Below are 22397 nucleotides of genomic sequence, written 5' to 3'. Positions count from 1 at the left end.
CAATTTTTAGCGACTTCGTCAAGTACACGTTTAAGTGTACACTTTGAATGCCTTTTACTCGTTAAACAAACATTTGTTAAATGTTAGCATGTTATATGCATTTGTATGATTACCTATTGTTATTTTAAACTGAGATATAAATCATTTTCTGAACTTTTTTGCCAGAAAATCGAATCAGGCCTTAGAAAGTTATCAAAAGAAATCCCATTTAATTATGTCTGTAAAATAAGATTTATTCGTTTTATGGTTTGGATCTGTTTCTGTATGTTTTGTTTCGTAATTTTTTAAAGAATGAATTAAATATCAAACAACATTGAATTAAATTCAAATTCAATGTCAATGTATGCATTCCACAGATTTCCATAGATGAAATGAAATAAGCGACATTTCAATACTTTAAATGCTTAAGATCAGATAAAAAGTCGAGAATCGTCGATATGATTGAAACGAAATTAAGACAAATATCGCTATTTCGGAGAGCAATCGCGACATTCCATACCAATTGGCAATGCCGTAAATGCCGTCCCTCGTGGAAAAGATTATAAGCAACATACATTTGCAATAATTACTTTATTGTCCTAAGGGGTAGTATTCAGTTGTATTCTAAATTCCCATGTGCTTTATCGCTTCCGTGAATTTTGTTAAAGCAACGAGACACATGCTCATTTAACCGATACTTAAAAGGTCGTCGTGGTGTAATGGATATTGTGTCCGCCTAGCGACTGGGATATATGGGTTCGATCCCCACTGTGGGAGCGTTCTGTAGATCTACCCAAAAGACATCAAGTACTTGTTTAAGGCCTCGTGCAAAATTAAATTTGTTTATACTAACCGATTCTTCATAAAGCAATACCTCCTGGGTAATGGTTGAATATGTCAAAAAGAGTTGACATATTAGTCAATTCGTGCAGTTTGTTCGGTTGCACATACCTTAATACTACTAAAGGTTTATAAACAGTGCGTATAAGGTAAATAAAATACGCAAATGATACATTACTTACAGACAGTAATAACACTTTGTTAATGTAGCCAAGCTGAAGAATAAGACTTAATATCCCGGTGAGTTGAGCATTTGAAATATGTGACCCCCCTAACGTGCTGTTCGTTGAAAAACATATTTAAAGCGAGATTATACGATTTTCATATGTGTTAAATTAAAATATATTAATAACAATATGTTACAATAACACAAAATAGGCAAGAAAAAATATATATTGAAGACGAATTTAATAAAAAAAATGCAGCAAAGACAAATTAGCGCCCCGAGCCGATTGTGACGAAGATATTTCGTTCGTATTTTCCAACAATAACCGAGGCATTCGTCTTTTTAGTAAGTGTTCGTGTGTCGTATGAATATGTATCGTTGAAGGAATTTAAAAAGAACCGTTAAACTAAATTTAGATTCACATCGTACATGCATGATTTACATGCTGGCGAAATCGACTGAACATATATTTTCGATTTCAGAATTAAATATCTGGCTTATTTCGCATTTTTCGACACATGTTCTTTTTAACTTTTATTTAAATTTATATTGAAATATATGTATAATAAGTTGTATGCTCAGTTTATATAAATTCATAAATATTTGACAAAATCGTATAGTCTCGCTTTAATTCTTCGCTTCTATTGTAAGTGTTGATTTCTAAATAGAAGTTTTCGATACTTAAGGAAATCCATGTTTAAAATGTACCTCATAATACCAATTTGCAATTCGATTGGTATTTTGTTAACTTGTGATGTTATGCATATGATATAATTATTATATTTGTACTCGATTAGGTATACGTCATCATTCGTTATCATTGCTGTTTTCTTCGTAAAGAGAAAAATGTGTTTATTCAGAAACATCGTTCTATGTGTGTGTTTTTTTAATGCAAGAGCAATTAAGATTGAGAATTAAATTTACATGTTATTGTGTAAAAACACAAAACCGAAAAAAAATTACTAGCAATAATGAAATTCATCGATGGTGGTGTCCTGTTTATGTCATTAATATAAAACATTCACGAAACTGATTAAAGTCGCAAAATCGAACAGCGTGCAAAAATGGTCGTATTAAAATTAAGATGTTTCCTTCCTCTATGATCGTCAGTCATAATCAATCAATATCAATTAATAAAATAAATATAATCAAATATCAACCAATATAAGGAAAATACAACAGTTCTGCATTTGGTGCATATAAAATATACATAAACGCACCATTTTTATATGTAGGTATGAAGTAATTATTGTTTATTTTCGAGCAAATATGTGTATACTTATGAGAGTATTTATTTATTAATTTATTAAAACATTATTTGTGTTGGTCTTTTTATACATTGTCATATTTCTGATGTTGCAAAAATAAATGTTTTATATGGAGGTGCTTGCTTTTAATTCTTAATAAAAATATAATTAGCTGTCTGATATGGTGCTGATCATGCTATGAGCCTTATAAACAGTCTTACAAATTATTTGCAAATATGTGGTATTTGTATAAAAAATAAATTCAAAATGATGAATATACTGATGAACCATTTAAATAATCTCCATTTTAATATATACGAACATATACATGTAAAGGACCACGACACGTTCAGGGTGGAACTGAAAAAGGACATGCCCGATTTGCCTTGTGAAAATTGTAATACTTTTTTATCTCAAAGAAAATGTTTACTTGTACACAATACTTCGTAATCTTATCGATTTGCTTTAAGAATACCGCGTATGTTATGCAATTGCGCAATATCGGTAGCGATATAGATCGTCTAAAAAAAACAATAAGCCACAACTTGAACCATACACTTCAGAGACTATTGGAAGTACAAACCCTTATTTAGTTTTTTTCTGCGTCTTGCTGATCCATCATCTATAATTCAATCATATGGTACATTTTATTGTGCCCATTACACTATTTGAGATTTGGCTCTGCAATAAAACGTTATTCAGTAAACCCATTTAATAAATACAAAATTAACTCAATAACGATAAAAAAAAATTACAATTGACTTAAACATGTGCAAACCAGCAAATAACACGTAATTCTCTGTTTATAAAGCAAAATTATATAACGTGATTTTTTTATAAACCGTTCATACTATAATACTTACCTTAAAAGAAATCAGGTTATCTTTCCCCTTCACGACTTTCCTGTAATAAATAATGTACAGCTTGGTTAATAAAGGTTTTCTATCATTCTGGTGGAGCTCAAGTTTCAAGTTATGTGTATTTGTCGGCGAAACAGAATACACTATGTATAATGCGCTGTAAATCAAGTCCAATTCCTAAATTAAACATGGGTATATTCTGTAAGTGGTGGATAAGTGGAGGATAACTATCTTCCGCCTTTAAGAACTGGGATCGGTAATTGTATCAAAATCGGCCGAACATGTTGTTTGTGAAGGCCTATTGATCCGCGACTGAAGCAAACGGTTCAATCATCATTCAATTGATCATTGCAAAAACTAGAGATCCAATTATTGCGTCTGGAACCGCCTTTACTTCAGAAAGGTTTAACGGTTTGTTTTGCATAAGAAGTGATAGAAAGAAAATATTACAATATTAAGAAACGTACTGCAAACTGCCGACGTGGAGCCTTGGCGTGACCTTGCTTTTACACTACTAAGGCCCTTGTTAATAGCTTCGCACATTTAATCCGTGTAACCGAGGACGAGAACATATTTTAGTGAAGGTGTATACTAAGGCATGAACTTGGTCACTTAAGGGGAGTAGTAAGAAGATCTGCAAGAGGACTCACTATGACAGAGAGGTTTTCAGAGCTTGAGACCCAGACTGTTGCGATAGTTTCTCGCCTTTAGACTTATCCAAACATATACTCTTCCCTGTCATGGTGCGAATTATTTACGAAATGTAGAAAACCTTCGAGTCTAAGTAGATATCTTAGTACATGTACAAAGAACGGGTACAACGCGACCTGTTTAACCTTTTTGTGTTTTTGTTCCATTATTATAAAATATCATTCAGGCCACGCTGTCTTAAATAAAGAAACATAAATTGCCTCGTAAATAAAGTACATATATCCAGACTCGATGCGCCAACAAATTACCAACATTAATGACAATCAATTATGTTTTGTCCTTAAAGTTATCAGCGGCATCATTTCCTTTTGGAAAGCAAACGAGGTGCATTATCAACGCTATGTAAACTGATTCATTATTGAATGTAATACTAGTACATAGTTATTTATATTTTTTTCATTGACCGAAATTTACATCGAAAACAATATCGACCACATAAACGTTCTGTCGCGCAACAGCGACTGTTACCGCTTAATCAATTGTGTGTTGTTATGGCTAAGAGACTACCTATTCGTTGACCACGTGGAATTCTGTTTTATGCGATTAGAGTCTTGTTTGCTTTTGTATTAGTTGATTCATAATACAAGCACATGTCAAAGGAAATTCATCCATCTCTCTAGAGGATCTCCAATAAGAGCACAGAGTAGTGGTTGAATAAAAAAGCTGTCAATATGTATATAAAACCTTATTTATCCAACTCTTAAAATAACCAGTTCAATCACTTTGCGGAAGTTCACGAGGATTCAACTAACATTGTGGTTGCAATTTTGAAATGTTTGAAACGAACTATGTATTTTTCTTTTGTCTTTTGCTTCTTGCACATTATAAGTAGGATTTCCGGTGAGTTAGCGGTAGAGCAGTGAACATGAGATCTCTGGATTGCTCTTTTATGGCTGGTGAGAATGTACGATGTGTATGAATTTATATTTAAAATGTATTCATATATTTGATTTATTATGATCTAAATACTCGTACTTCTGTGTGTGGCTAATTATTCTCTTTACTTTTCTACAAATACCTTTTTAGTATACAACTTTATTCATAAACCATAATCAGTACGTCAAGATTGCATTGGTATAAAGTGGTTTGTTAATTATTCAAACGATGCTGATGTTTTTTAAACATGCGTTGTATGTTTTAGAGACGCAAACACGGGGTTTATTCGCATTATTAAGCATACTCTTTTGCAAGAAAAGTAACCCTTCAATAGTATTTGTATTATTCATAATTCTAAGACTACGTTATGGTTATGCCTGGATACTGAACAATTCGATGTAGTGTTCAAGTAAGTCTCACAAGTTATCTCGATAAACTTAAACGCTTGCTTAACATTTAAATATAACTCGTTTCCAGATTTAACGCCTCCGTGTTGTGTTTTGTTACCTTTGATTGCGAACATGTTCACATAATTTTCAAAATAATACCTTATTTTCTTTTGTCGATTTGCCAAATCGTATATGTAGTATATTTATTGTCTAGAGCAAAATGCATCATAGAATTGCGTCTTTATTTTCTGCTTTGATATCAAGCACGACAACTTCTCGGCAGATTTTAACACCATACATTATAACACACCGTCCCTCATATCCTTTATGTTTCACAATTTTCGAATATCAAATCGTGAAAATTCAACTAAACAAATCCGAATTTAAAGTAGTTGCAAGAGAAACGAATCGGTGTATATTGTATTGCTATTATCACTAACCTGCTACCTTGTTTTATCGTTATTTCTCCATATGTCGTAAAAATGTCCTTTCATAAAATTCGTCGTTTAACACCGTCTTTTATTGGTCATTCAATACAATGGCTGTTGAATTAGCGATAATGACATTTATTTTGAATGAATGACATTCAATTATAGCTTCGCTGCCTTAAATACATGTGATCCTTTTTGTTTTTATGTGTAGGTAGCTTCGATAAATGTTGACGCTAATCAATATTGACACAATAAAAGTACCTTTGATTGAAATGTTGAGTGTCGTTTATTCCATAGGTTCTTTGAACTGTTGGAACTTGTTATTTTATGAGTCAACAGTTTTATCATTGACCTTATCAATCAAAATGTACATACAGTTATTGCGGCCCACTCATACAATTGTAATTAATAGACTACCTTCATATAAATCTGTTAAACTAAATGTGTCGGAAGTTTGGAGGCCAACATATTGTAAAAGGACTGGATTGAGTTATGTAAACAATAAACTACCCTGAGCTCTTGGGTAAAAATTGTATCATCATCATAATCATCATCATCATCATCATCATCATCATCAGCATCATCATCATCATCATCAGCATCATCATCATCATCATCATCATCATCATCATCATCATCATCATCATCATCATCATCATCATCATCATCATCATCATCATCATCATAATCATAATCATCATCATCATCATCATCATCATCATCATCATCATCATCATCATCATCATCATCATCATCATCATTATCATCATCATCGTCGTCATCATCAGCAGCAGCAGAAGCAACTTCGTCATCAACAGCAGAAGCAGCATCAGCATCAGCATCAGCAGCATCATCAGCATCATCTTCATCATCATCATCATCATCATCATAATCATCATTATCTTCTTCTTCATCATCATCATCAGCAGCAGCATTAAAACAAGTTCAGCATAAACAATCACCATCATCATCAACAGCCAAAGTAGAAGTTGTAGTAAAGTTAGAATAAGTAGCAACAGTAGAAGAAGTAGTAGTAGTGGTAGTAGTAGTAGTAGTAGTAGTAATAGTAGTTGTAGTAGTAGTAGTAGTAGAAGTAGTAGTAGTAGTAGTAGTAGTAGTAGTAGTAGTAGTAGTAGTAGTAGAAGTAGTAGTAGTAGTAGTGGTAGTAGTAGTTGTAGTAGTAGTAGTAGTTAGTAGCAGTAGAAGTAGTAGTAGTAGTAGTAGTAGTAGTAGTAGTAGAAGTAGTAGTAGTAGTAGTAGTAGTAGTAGTAGTAGTAGTAGTAGTAGTAGTAGTAGTAGTAGTAGTAGTAGTAGTAGTAGTAGTAGTAGTAGTAGAAGTAGTAGTTGTAGTAGTAGTAGTAGAAGTAGTAATAGAAGTAGTCGTAGTAGTCGTTGTACTTAATAGTAGTAGTAGTAGTAGTAGTAGTAGTAGTAGTAGTAGTAGTAGTAGTAGAAGTTGTAGTAGTAGTAGTAGTAGTAGTAGTCGTAGTAGTAGTAGTAGTAGTAGTAGTAGTAGTGGTAGTCGTAGTAGTAGTAGTAGTTGTAGTAGTAGTAGAAGTAGTAGTAGTAGTAGTAGTAGTAGTAGTAGTAGTAGTAGTAGAAGTAGTAGTAGTAGAAGTCATAGTAGTAGTAGGAGTAGTAGTAGTAGTAGTAGTAGTAGTAGTAGTAGTAGTAGTAGTAGTAGTAGTAGTAGTAGTAGTAGTAGTTGTTGTAGTAGTTGTAGTACTAGAAGTAGTAGTAGTAGTTGTAGTAGAAGTAGTAATAGTAGTTGTAGTAGTAGCAGTACTGGTAGTAGAAGTAGTTATCCAATCATCTTCTTATTTATTTATGTTTTAAAAAGATTGAAATTATTTTGATGGTTTATAATTGCAATTCTTATGTAACTGTTCAAGCGAGATTCATGGATGACTTTAATTTTAAGAATCAAAGTACTGAACTGGTTCCGAATTCGAACATATAAGACCATATCCTATATAAAGATTAATTGTCGATCCAAAAATTGCAAAGAAAACCAATCTTAAGCGTTGTACCAGAGTTGATTTTGCAATCTGCATGTGATGCCTTACAATGAACACGAATGCACAGAAATTCATAAATTATATTCTTTGTGAATAATTGGATGCCCACAATTATGTCTGACAAGATAATAAACATCCATGTAGCTCAACGTGGAGATATTCTTTTATTCAGTATATTGGTTCACATATGCGGAATGGCTGGTGAATTTTGGATTAACAATGGTATACGTTACAAACGAAATATAAATAATTATGATGAATGATTTTCTCTCGCTTAACAGTTCTAGATGCTTTTGTCAACGACTAGGTTGCATTCAACCAAGTGTAGTTTAATTATGTTTTACAATATTTATTCGCCAAAGTTTATTTTCTGAGAATTGTTTTATTCATTTTGATTCCACGGATTATTATTTTTAAACAATTATGTCGAACACATGTAAGTCTTCCAATTAAATGTCCACGGCGATGAATGCAATGTTTACTGGTAAATATAATTACGCCCTCTAACAATTTATAGGTGAGGTATAGTATTTGCCATGTTTGTCGAACAACAGTCGGAACGGATGGTCTCAATTGCGTTCTTTGCTAATACACAGGAAAAAAATTAACGTTTGTGCAACACTTAATTGCATGATTTATTGTAGTTTGATTATAATCATAAAATTATCTAAATTGTATAGTTTTACGAAGTGTATTATCGCTAGAATACCACGTTATAATACAATGAAGGTATTGCAATATGTCAAAATCTTACTTCAATTATGAGCACAATTACCAGTACTTCCACTTACAATGATTACATTCTCTTCCATATAAATTCAAGCGATGCCAAGTACAATGTAACCGTCCACGCAAAATGTCAAATTCCTGTGCGTCATCTACACTATTTTTTGATAAGAATTAGGTGTAAATGATATGATTTACTTTGTTTAGAAGCAATTTATGTGTTTTAATAAATATATTCAAATGAAAAGTTGTTAAATAATGCAAACTATCGCTTTTATTTATTTGAATGTGTGTCACATTTTTTAATTCTAATATTACCATCTAGGCCAGTCAAATATCTTCCATTGTATCATATTACCAGATGAAAATTGATAGTATTAAAAAGATCGTATAAACTTGAGCTCTATACTATCGATATTTTTATATCAGATTTGTGTTTTTTCAAAAATTGGAGAATCTGTTTTTGTCAACTACGAAAAAACAAAATCGTCAAAAAATCCCATTATTTGGTATTTATTAATGGAAAAGGGGAGGGAATAATAGGATACAGAGAACATAATGTGAGTTTTGGATAAAGATGAAGTTTATCATGTGAGTCTCCATGGTTCTAAGCCTCGCATGATACACTTGATCTTTCTCCAAAACGCACATAATATTATCTATTTATTTTATGTTTATGATCATGTGCCAAAATCATTAAAAACTATTTATATTTTTCATAAGTGATCATTTTTTATTTTACATTATTCGGAGTTGCTAATGATGCACACAATGAGGACTCACTGCCGATGCTTAATAATTTTGCATAATAGATCAGTGATCTTACACGTCTTGATTTGTATAAGACAAGGTATTTGATACTTCTGCAATGATTATTACTTAGTTGCAAATGAACAAATATTGGTGAAACTTCAAATATTTCGTTAGTTACACAGCATGCGGTATTATTTCGTCAGTTTACTTTTAAATATACGAAGTGCACAGAGTTCAAATAACAATAAATACCAGGACATCGCAATACCCGGAAATAACGATGGCGAAATATGTGGTAAAATAGTGTAATGCAATAGCTGAAAAAAGGAATGTATTGCTACATTGTTGTGGCTTGTTTCTCCTACCTATTTTGAAGACCTGCCAAAGAACATTATGTACCCTTTGTAATGGCAGCGCAATAAGTTGTACATATGTTCTTGTATGTTGTTAGAAAGGTAACTAACATATGAAACAATGAAACACTGTTATTACCACATCTTATTTACTTTGGCACGCATGGATAAAACGTTTTGGCATATTCTTGGTAGTAATTATCGTTTATTACAAAAGCGTTAAGTTGTTTTTCATGTGATTCTAACAAGTGAGCACAGCATACCACGAATTCGAAGGGTCGTGATGTCACGTTTTCGATGACTTGTTTTGTTTCGTATCCGATGTTTTTTTAATAATCGCGTCATATCTTAAATGCCCTTGCAATAATAATCTTTAAAGTAACATACATACTCAAAATCAACGGATATTTCGCCAAATATTTCGTAAAATTATGTTCCATAAAATAATCAGCGTTCCTTATAGTAATTGCCAAAATATTAACGCTAGATGTGATATGGTAACACAGATTTAACGAGAAACAAAATGTGTGGAACAATATATTCCATTTTATTTTCCCGCAACGATATCTATTCATACGATACACGAACAATAACATGGTATATGAATATGTGTTAAATATATTCCCCCAAAACGAGAGCGTTTTGTATCAAGTTGAATCTATGTTACCAGACCACAGCTAGCGTTGAAGTTTTAGCTATTGCTATAAGAAAATTTGATTTTTGATGTACCAACTTAATTTTTCGAAATATTGTACGAAATATTCGGTGGATTTTAGAGTTTATGGGCTTTTTAAAAAAGTATTAGAAAGATGAACCTTGCATTTAATTGAATTGAAAAAAATAATTGTATTACATAATCAAAATAGTTTTTGTACAAGTATGCAAGAGATCCTCGTGAATCTCTTTCAAGACCATTAATCCTTTCCCTTGCGAATGTGGTGACGGCAAACACAATATTCAACTAAGGAACATTTGTCCAAGGGTTTTTTTTTCTCGTGAAGCAATAAAAAACACCAAATACTAAATACAGTGTAATAAAAACGGATTGTCATATTGCGTGCAATATGCGTACTTTGCTACAGACTTTGTGGACTGGAGAACCTCTTACATGGTGTTTCTTTTTCCTACAAGAAACTTGTTTAAGAAAAAAAATCCGAATATAAAACGTTTATGTTTTTACTGAAATTATTTATTAATACTTTTTATACTTTTGAGTTAAATAACAATCAAAGTTTGAAAGTGAATGGTGACAGGTTATTGGTGTCAATCAGAGTTTCTTAAATTGCAGTAATGTTATTAATATTGGTGCTATTTCGCGCGCACAAATTATCATTCAGCATTGCTCGGCTTACCGTAAGCTCGTGCTGAAGCAGCTAAGGAACCACTTGGTTTATATGAGACGCGTTCTGTGAAAATTAGGCAAAATGCATGTGCGTAAAGTGTCGTCCCAGATTAGCCTGTACAGTCCGCACAGGCTAATCAGGGACCGCACTTTCCGCTTTAGTGGTATTTTTCGTTTATAGGTAGTCCCTATTTACCGAAAATCTAATTTAAGCGGAAAGTGTCGTCCCTGATTAGCCTGTGCTGTCTGCACAGGCTAATCTGGGACGACACTTTACGCACATGCATTATGCCCAGGTTTCTCATAACAAGACACATTAACACTGACATTGCTACAGTGTGATCAGTTTATCAGCATCAATTTTTATATGAAATACTAAACTACCATTCAAAGCGCAATACAAAAAGTATTGTAGTGCTATTGCTAAAACCATAAGAATAATTAGTGTAGGGACTCGTGGCCAGAATTATTACAGATTTCATTCTTGTAATGTAAATCATTAGAGCCCAGTATTTTCAATGAAATCATTTTGTTACAAAACGGTTTAGTTAATCAACTTAATAAGTCAATAAGCGAAATTGGCGCTGGAACTGAAGTGTTTTGATCGAGGTTTGGAAATCAGTTAAAAGTATTATGCTGTTTTGTTGTCAACAAATCAAGAAATTAGAATGTTAAAAGAAGATATATTATCGATCTGAAACGCAAACTATTCTGAGAAAACAACCAAACCTTCCAGAACATTATTCGAATATATGCTTTATTGCAAACAGCTTAATTTAGTATAATTGCTTGTGTTGCTTTACTTATGGTTTTATATAGGTCATAAGTAAACTAAATGTTTTAAGTCATCTCTTGACTTAAGATTGAGGTGTTCAGTCACAATATTGAAAATGATATACAAGTAAACCTACAGAAATTTCGATTAATTAGATTATCAAGATGTTTATAAATTAAATGCTTTCACACTGATCGATACTTATGAAATATTTTTATCCGTTTAGTAAAACGAAGAGTAAAGCATCGCATAAAATGACATGCAACTATTTGTGTTTTGTTTAAATCAATAAGTTCTGCGCCATTTGGGTACTTAAGATATGCAGATGGATCGTTGTTTCTTTTTCATTCATGAGCACGACGGTGTAATAGCATACTCTGCGCAGTTAGTAATGAATAAGGTCCAATGATAACATGAAACAAAATGAAAATGAGTATATTCTTGCAGCGGTAGATTAAATGCGGATATGAATCTGCTCATTTTGAAGACTGTGTACTGTAATTCTATCAAAGTGTGCTATTTGTGAAGCTTATTGATTCGCGACTGCGGCCAACAGTTCAAGCATCAGTGTGAGATTGATCACTTGAAAAGATTTTTGTGTAGGGAAGTATCGTGAAACTTTCTTCACTACATACAGTTTAACTTTCTCTTGGATTTAAAAATTAATAACGGATAAAACAGGTAGAAAAAATCGTCTCGTATTTTAATACATTTCAATATCCAAGTGTTTTGGATGTGATTTTGTGGGACCTTAACGTTTAGTGGTCATCTTCATTAAATATACATTTAAATTAATTGCAAAAATTGGCAGGTAAGAAGTAGTTATTTAAGTTATAAAGACGTTCTTATAAGCATGCGACTAGAATTTATACCGTTTTACCAATTTTCAAACCAAATGTATGTTCTGCAACTAACTTATTTAACAGATCAAATAAATTGTATTTGATAAAATTATAAATCGTTTACACGAAAGTAATAAAAAGAGAAACGCATTTCTTTTCAATTACGTTTTAATGAAATATGGTTTCTTAGTTTGCTGTTTACGGTTTTGCTTGGCGTCGTTTTGGGCGAAAAAAACAACAACAAACTAAACAAAATAACTTTAAAAACATATGTAACAACGCAATATTGTGAGTGTAATTTTAACTGTATTCATGGAGTATTTAAATGGTTGTTGATAGTAGCTTACTACGTATTTATTTCTTGCATATTTGTGAGGCGTGATCAGTTATGTTTGCTCACAATTTCTATGAGTGACATTTTTTTATCGAATGGAAACATGTTATTGTGACACATCCCAAATAAAACGTTCAACTTCGTCATAGGCAATTTACTTTAATAAGCAGCCTATAGTGTGTAAACAATTTACGTAGTGTTTTTAAATTCTTTTTAAAGTTTCTGTTCAGTATTAACATTATGCTGATTCATGTAGATATTTTATACATTTTTAGAAAATTTAATTGAAGATATATATTTAATTTACCATCACATAATTGCGGACTCATGGTCACATAGTACATAATATACGATTGTGACTGAGGCACATATACGTTCTTGATTTCAAATTATAGGATACTAAGATATGTTTATGTTTACTCATAGTTATGAGTAAATTTATTATTCTCTATTCTCAAAATACTATTAAAATCTCATCATCTTTATAACCCATATCATCATCATTATCATTATCAAACAAATAATAAACCAAAGACAAAATAGGAGTGAGTGCTTGTATTTGACAGGACTTTCAACAAATAAATGCAAAAAACAATTCTTCTGACGCCCGTATATGTTGTATGCGCAATGGATATAGACCTCAACGGCACCGCTCAGTTGAGGAATCTCAAGACGACTGGAAACGGTGTAACATCTTTGTTCAGGTGTATAAAGAACTGAAACGATACTATTTAAATGCTGTAGGGCATGTAATTATGAATACTTCACATACACATGTGTGTCATGTGAAAAGGTGCAAATATATTCATAACAATTAGACGTCAAGTATATATCTAAAAAAAGAGTTACTATTTGAATAAACTGATCCCCGCCGATGCCCACAGTGCACACAGGACGCCCCCAATGCCCATCAATCACGCTAACTTGCTTAAATATTATAAATAAACAAATGTGAAACATTAATTTGTTCAAAGAAGCTGCTAATATCTGCAAGATTCATCTACCACCACCAATCAAGAGAAGTGTACATGACTTCACGTACACCCCATACAATAATCAGTAGTAATAAACGATTCAGGTAAAACCGCGAGCGGGATACGCAACCCTACTGCCATTTTTGTTTTCTTATTTTTTCTTTTAATGGCAGGGGGACGTATGAGGACCCATGGCTCGAGACCGGTGTCTAGGTGCCTTCATCACCTCCCAAAACCTCTAATTTAGAGAAATCTACAAATAAGCAGCTATTAAGATACTGTAACATTAAGTATTTTATAGTAAAAAATGTAATTAAAACATTATCAATTTCATTGCGCAAGTTAACATAACAAACAAACATCAAAAGCATCCTGCACACTCCCCGGACATCAACAAGAAACAAACAAATCACTCAAACCATAAAATCCATAAAGCATCTATAAAGAATGTTGATAAATCATAAATATTCCGAGAAATATATAAATGCATATGACGAATTTAACAGCTATATTAAACCGACTTCAACATCTAACCAGTCACACCAAAATGAAAATATTAAGTAATCGTAAAATAAAAATGTCTTTAAAATTAAACGTTCATTACAAACGACAACAAAAAATTATAACACTGACATTTAAACATACCAATATTTCAATAAGTATGCTGGAGGTACTATCTCCAGAAATTGAGAGTCTCGAAAAACATGACACCCATAACTTAAAAGACCTCATTCAAACACAATATTATGTAAAAAATGAGTCGAAATAATCAAGAAAACTTAGCTGCTTCAGACTTAAATGAAAATACACCCATCGTCTTTCCCAGTAAAGAAATCGGTTCGTGTTAAGATCCCATCTCACATGGACTAAAAACCGAACTGAAAATATACTAAATATAGACGTTATAATAGCAAAATTATAAACATAAAAGCAATGTAACCAATTATTTAACCATACATATGTTCATTAAGGGCGGGCGGGCGGGGTTATCACCCTTTCGTTTTCTTGCTCCATAACTTTGCCTGTCAAAAACAACCCTCGAATGACGTCTCACTAGATGTGCAAATCATATATACCCCAAAACGAAAAACTCGTGCGCTTTCGCGCTAAAACATGCACACAAAACCCGTGCATTAAACGCGCTAAACCATTACCATAATCTCTCTTCTAAATAACACGTATTCAACCATACTATACCGTATTTATCAAACCGAGAATAATTTCATTTATGTTGAACTCAGTAAAACAATGAAAACAGAATATATTAATAGTACACATACATGTTTTATTGTGTTTATTTTTAGGAAATCACACACATTCCCCCAATAAAATAAAGTCATAGTTAGCTAAAGTTCCCTTTAGGGGTATTGGTATGCCATGAAGAAATCTTTATACATCATAGTAATTACAAGGATTACAAAACAATCGTGTATTTTTATGTGTATGTTTCATTTTAAAAACAGTTATAATGTAAGCCAATCATTCTTAAATAAAAAAAACAAATTCATCGTAAATAAACTGCAGATAATCGCTACAGATGCGAACACAAATAACAAGCAAAAATAATTACGGATAATGTTGTGTCATTAGTGTTGGCGCTTTGTATTTCGGTGTCACCATTTCCTCATGACAGCTAATGCGATGCATTCATATTGCGATGTGAAATTATTTCATATTGAATTCAATACACTTTTTGACAGAGTTCCATTGATAAAACATTACATGGAAAACAATATCGAACTCCGAAACGTTTAGTTGCTCTACAAAGAGCGTCTGCGTATTACAGATTGTGCTGTTTTATAGCTTAGATGGTGTCGATCCGTAGTTATTGTTTCCATTTTGAATGTGGTAAAATACGTCTCGAATCGTTCATACTGATTTATTACGCTATTCTGAAAACTAGGTCTTTGTAAAAGCAATTTATCCATCTCCGTGGAGGATCAAAATTGAAAGAATGGATTTGGTTTTGAATAAAAGACGCATGAACTGTCAACATATGAACCCTCATTGATCAGAGCAAGTTTTATAACTATACGACATTTGTTTACTAAATTTCAACTGACAGTATGATTGAGAATGTAATGTGATTAGCTTCTGTCTTTTGTTTTGTTTCACATTGTTGTTAATAATCAAGTGACAGAATACGTTGATTTCTATCTTGGTTAGATTTTTTTATTCGGAGGTAGCGGTGGACATTTAAGTATACAATGGCTACCTATTTACAATTGGTCCTTTCTGGTTTAAAGATAAGATAGTTACGATTAAAGTTCTTTCTACTGAATATCGATACAATAAACTTTTCAATAAAGGTTCCTTTTATTGCTGTTGCGGATTTAAATCCCATAGTTGCTTTGAACTATTGGAATGTATGATTTTATTGGTCAAAATTGTATTTATTTACTGGTCAAATAAATCGAAAGCTATCTTTAGTCTGGACAGTTTATGTGCAACATTTATGACATTGTAACGAGTTTAATACTTTCAGATAACACTGTCATCAATTAAGTGTCAGACATATTAATACCGACACATTGATAAAGCAGAAGGTCGAGTTATATCAAGTTAAATTGGCTTTAGCCGTCGTATAATAAGCGCATGCACGACGGTTAACATGTCTTTTATTTACACCTATTGATCAAATTCTTTGAACAACCTTCAGAATGGCGCCCACACTTGAGCTTAACTCATCATTTACGTGAAAGCTAAAATATTATTAATAGACGCTTATAACTTATATTATACCAATGCTTCATTCAGCTTTCTTCATCAACAAAAACTCAAAGAAATACTTACAGACACAGTATTATATTGTTTGTGGTTTCTGATAAACGAATTGAACCACTCTTATTTGATTTTTGAAATGCAGCCATTATTCGAGTCGACACAAGGTCAAGTTCAAATGTCACTGACACTTTTCGCACATAAATTATGCCCAGTTTTCCCAGAACACGACACAAATAAAATGCTCCTTTGGGTTCTATTTTGAAAACCGTTTAATAAAAATATAGATTTTTGCTATGCTGTCGCAAGTTCATGAGTTTTAAGGTGAGGTCAGCGAGCAGAGTTGCAAACAATGTTAAACGCGCATTTATGATTATTACAAATGTTGTGTGTTATGGCTGTTAAAAAGTTTTTAACCATACAGTCAAATTAAAAACCTCATAGAAATACAAGCCACATTTTCTTGGTAAAACTCAGCATGCACTGTGAAAACAAATCAGTGTAGACCTGCAAAACAATCAGGTTATCTTTTCCATTCACGACTTTCCTGTAATAAATAATGTACAGCTTGGTTAAAGCTGGGTTCCCACTGCCGATCAGATCAACTCGATCAAGCCTGACCAAGCGGTCGGGTACTGGTCTGGTTCGGTCAGCATGAGTGGTCGGAGTAGGTAGGCATTGGTCGGGCTTCCGACCCGATATTTTTTGACTTATCAAAAAATATCGAGTAGCGGTCGAGTAGGAAATGGATCGAGAAGCGCTCGGGAAGTGGTCGTGTATTAGTAGAGTAGAAGATCGAGTTGATCGTCAAGCAATCGTGTGGCGATCGGATTGACATCTTTTTCACGATCTGTACCCGATCCGCTCGACCTCTAGCCGAGTTATTTTAGATCGCAACACGATCCACTCGAGCTCTATTCGATTTGATGTACAGATTAACTAGACTGCTACCCGACGGCTACTCGACCTTACACGATCACTTTCCGATTGCTATTCGACCATACACGAGCTCTGTACCCGATCCGCTCGACCTCTACCCGAGTTAATTTAGATCGCTTTGTACGACTGTAGTATGACCATCACGATATGGTCGTTTGAAGATCTGGTGGCGATCGAGCTGATGTTTACTTGGTCGAGCTGTGATCGTATAGGGCTCGCGTATAGGTCGAGATGATCGAGCGGAAATCGATAATGCGGTGTAAATCAAGTCCAATTCTTAAATTAAACATGGGTATATTCTGTAAGCGGCGGATAGGCGGCGGATAACTATCTTCCGCCTTTTAGAACTGGTGTCGGTAATTGTATCAAAGTCGAACATGTTGTTTGTGACAGCCTATTGATCCGCGAATGAAGCAAACGGTTCAATCATCATTCCATTGATAATTGGAAAAACTAGAGATCCAATTATTGCGTCTAGAACCGCCTTTACTTCATGACGGTTTAACGGCTTGTTTTGCATAACAAGTTATAGAGAAAAAATATAACAATAAATAAGAATAGTACTGTATCTGCCGGCGTGGGGCCTTGGCGTTACCTTGCTTTTACTCTACAAATCCCCTTGTTAATAGCTTAGCACCCTGAATCCCCATGTAACCGACTATGAGTACATTTAAGTCGCGTTCTGAGAAAACTGGGCATAATGCATGTGCGTAACGTGTCGTCCCAGATTAGCCTGTGCAGTCCGCACAGGCTAATCAGGGACGACACTTTCCGTCTAAATTGGATTTTTGCTTAGAAGAGACTTCATTTAAACGAAAAATGTCATAAAAGCGGAAACTGTCGTCCCTGATTAGCCTGTGCAGAGTGCACAGGCTAATCTGGGACGACACTTTACGCACATGCAGTATGACCAGTTTTCTCAGAACTCGACTCATATTTGAATGAAGGTGTATGCTACGGCATGAACTTGTTTACTAAAGGGGAGTAGAAAGTAAATCTTCAAGAGGGCTCACTATGACAGTGTGGTTTTCCGAGCTTGAGGCCCGGACTGGTGCAATATTTTCTCGCCTTAAGCCATATTCAAACATGTATTTCTGCCTGTCATGGTGCGAATTATTTACGAAATGTAGAAAACCTAAGAGTCTTAGTAGATATCTTAGAACAAAGAACCGTTAACTTACAACGCAAGCTTGCTGACCTATTTGTGTTGACACCCCCTTTTGATAAAATATCATTTAGACCACGCTGTCTTAAATAAACAAACATATACATTTGCCTCGTAAATAAAGCACAGATATCCAGACTCGATTCGCCAACAAATAACCAACATTAATGACAATCAATTATGTTTTGTCCTTAAAGTTATCAGCGGCATTATTTCCTTTTGGACAGCAAACGAGGTGCATTATCAATGCGATGTGAACTGATTCATTATTGAATGTAATGCATAGTTATTTATAACAATTTTCATTTACCGAAATTTACTTCAAAAACAATATCGAGCACTTAAAGGGATCTTTTCACGGTTTGGTAAATTGACAACATTGAAAAAAGTTGTTTAAGATTCGCAAATTTTCGTTTTAGTTATGATATTTGTGAGGAAACAGTATAACTGATCATTTACCATAGTCCAATATAGCCATTATATGTATCTTTTGACGATTTAAAAACCTAAAAATTATAAAGCGTTTCAACGCGAAACGATTGAATAATTTGGAGAGTTCTGTTGTTGTCGTTTAAATTTACGAAACTACGAAGATTGCTTATATAAGGTATAAAATACCTTAGCAGTGTATACACGGCGGAATAGCCGATAGAGCTAATGCGTTTTTACTTCAGACTTACTCCAGGAATCCTGGGGTCACTGGTTCGAGCCCTGGTACCGGCTACTTTTTTCCTTTTTTTAATTTTATTCTTGATTTTTTACTGGAGCTTTTAAGATCCAATGTTTACATTTATCAATATAAAGCATTTAATGACAAACTTCAAAATATGCAAAAATCTGTGAAAAGGCCCCTTTAAACGTTAAGTCGCGCTACAGCGACTGTTACCGCTCTATCAATTGTGTAGTGTTACGGCTAAGATACTACCTATTCGTTGAATAAAGGGAATGTTGTTGAATCCGATTAGAGACTTGTTTGCTTTTGTATTATTTGAATCATAATACAAGCACATTTTAAATGAAATTCATCCATCACTCTAGAGGATCTTTAATAAGAGAACGGAGCTCTGGTTTAATGAAAAAAACTGTAAATCTGTATATAATACCTTATTTATCCAACTCTTAAAGGGGCCGTCTAACAGATTGGTAAATTGACAAAATAAAAAAAAGTTGTTTTAGATTCGCAAATTTTCGTTTTAGTTATGATATTTTTGAGGAAATAGTAATACTGACAATTTACCATGCTCTTAAATATCTATAAGATGCATCTTTTGATGATTTGAAAGCCTGAAAATTATAAAGCGTCTTGCGACGCGAAACGATTGAATATTTTGGAAAGTTCTGTTGTTGTCGTTTTATTTTGGGATACTACGAGGATTGCTTTTGTAGGTAAAAAATACATCAGCACTAAGCATGAGCGTGGATGGTCGAGTTGTCTAGGCGGGATATTTTTTTCTCCAGGACTTCAGGGGTCAGTGGTTCGAGCCCTGTTGAGGGTTACTTCTTTTCCTTTTTGACGATGCTGCGAAGAAGCTCGTCTAAGTTATCATACCATGAAACAAATCTTCACAATGGCGACCTATGTAAGAGACCGAGCCAGTCCGATTGAGATAGCTCGATTTTTCTAATCGGCATACCTCGCTGATTATCATTGATAAAGGTATAGGAAGCTCAGCTATAAATAGGACAGCATATTCTGGGAAAAAGATTTAATAATAGTTTGAAAACGTTAATTTTAAATCAGTTTTATTCAATCCATTATATGTTTATAGATCAATGAAACAACTATGCATTTTCTGTATTGAATTTGACATTTGTCGTGATTCAGTAAATAAATTGCGAAATGAAACGTGTATAATTAACGTTCAACGCGATCATGAGTGTAAAGAAAACGAATTATTTCGAACCTGCCATTTGTAAACGTTGTAGCGACTATGGCATATAAACAGCATAATAGCCATATGACATCTGTGAAACTTGCTCTTCTGCGTGCTTCTTCATTTTGCATATTTAATAAACTTTTCAAACAGAAATTACAGAGCCACATCAGTGCACATACAATCTTTGATAATTCATTCGTTTGTTGGATATTGTTTGCTGTTTTAAACACATATTAGGTCATATCGCGGAGATTTAGTTAACCTTACAATGCGTTCATGGGCGAACTCACGTATTCAAGTGCTCTTACCACTATGTGCTCATACCTACTTTCGGGAATCATCATGAAATTATTGCCGTACTTAACGAACAAACATGTCTAAGCTTATTAATTTAGAAAAAAAAATAATCAAAAGAGAAAAATTATATTTTTTTTGTTCATGCACATCGGCATGTGAAATATCATTAACTTAGGAAAGGAAACAACGAAATATTAAGTTTGGTAGGATATACATGTGAAATTAAAGAGCATGGTGTAATTAAAAAGCATGTCCAGTTTTGAATTTATATGCTGAAAAGTAATGTTATAACCCACAAACGTTTTACTGTTACTGAACTTTTTTTTTAAATAAGTGGTACAGAAAATACACGTTGAATATCTTTTTAAAGAGATTTCATGTTATATTTGATCGAGAATGTAACCCGCCTCTCAGTTTCGCTGAATGGATCAAGTTCCCCACGGGTACTACTTCCCCGTACCCCCAATTTTTTCGTACCCAATTTTTTTCGTACCCAAATTGTTGCTCGTATCCAAAATGTTTGTCCTACCCAAATTTTTTTCATACCCAATTTTTTTTTCGTAACCAAATATTTTTTCGTACCCATTTTTTTTGGCATAATTTTGTACCCAAAATTTTCGTACAAATTTTTTTCGCTACCCAAAATTTTCGTACCCACATACACAATTGTGGTGATGCAGATAAACCCAAAATAGATGCTTTTATATCAATCCTCTTCAAAAGCATCGTCACACCAGTACTGTAAGTACTTTGGTTTAAATTGTATTCTTGTTTTTTACTGGAAATTTTTAGAGCAAATGTTTAAATGTATCAATATAAAGCATTTAATGACAATTACCAATACATGCCAAAATCTTTTGGACGGCCCCTTTAAACTAACTAGTTCAATCACTTTGCGGAAGTTCACTAGGATTCAACGAACAGCGTGGTTGCAATTTTGAAACACATTATGTATTTTTAATTTATCTTTTGTCTTTTGCTTGTTGCACGTAATAAGAAGGATTTCAGGTGAGTGAACGGTAGAGCAGTGAACATGAGATCTCTTGATTGCTCTTTCATGGCCGGTTAGAATGCACGAGGTGTATGGATTTATATTTAAAATGTGTTAATATAACTTTCTTTTTTACTACTCGCACTTCTGTGTGTGTCTAATTATGCTCTTCACTTTTCTACAAATACCTTTTAAGTATGCAACTGTATTCATAAACCATAATCAGTACCTCAAGATTGCATTGGTATAAAGTAGTTCGTAATTATTCAAACGATGTTGATGTTTTTTAAACATGAGTTGTATGTTTGAGAGACGCAAACACGGGGTTTCTTCGCGTTATTTATATACTCTTTTGCAAGAAAAGTAACCCTTCAATAGTATTTTATCATTCTTAATTCTAAGAATACGTTATGTGTTTGGTCTGGATAATGAAAAGTTCGATATAGCGTTCAAATTAGTTGTACAATTCATCACGATAAACTTAAACGATTGCTAAACATTTAAATATCAATCGTTTCAAGATTTAACTCCTCCGTGTTGTGTTTTGTTACCTATGATTGCGAACACGTTCACATAATTTTCAAAATAATACTTTGATTATTTTCTTATGTCTATTAATCGTATATGTAGTATATTTATTGTCTAGAACGAAATGCATCATAAAATTGCGTCTTTATTTTCTACTACTATGATATCACACACTACAACTTCTCAGCAGTTTTTATCACCATGCATTATAACACACCGTCCCTCAAATCGTTTATATTTAACATTTCGAATTTCAAATCCTG

The sequence above is a fragment of the Dreissena polymorpha genome, chromosome 8 (genome assembly GCF_020536995.1).
Source record: "Dreissena polymorpha isolate Duluth1 chromosome 8, UMN_Dpol_1.0, whole genome shotgun sequence".
In the NCBI taxonomy this organism is placed as follows: Eukaryota; Metazoa; Mollusca; class Bivalvia; order Myida; family Dreissenidae; genus Dreissena; species Dreissena polymorpha.
The sequence above is the reverse complement of the archived record's forward strand: the minus strand, read 5'-3'. Positions refer to the sequence as shown.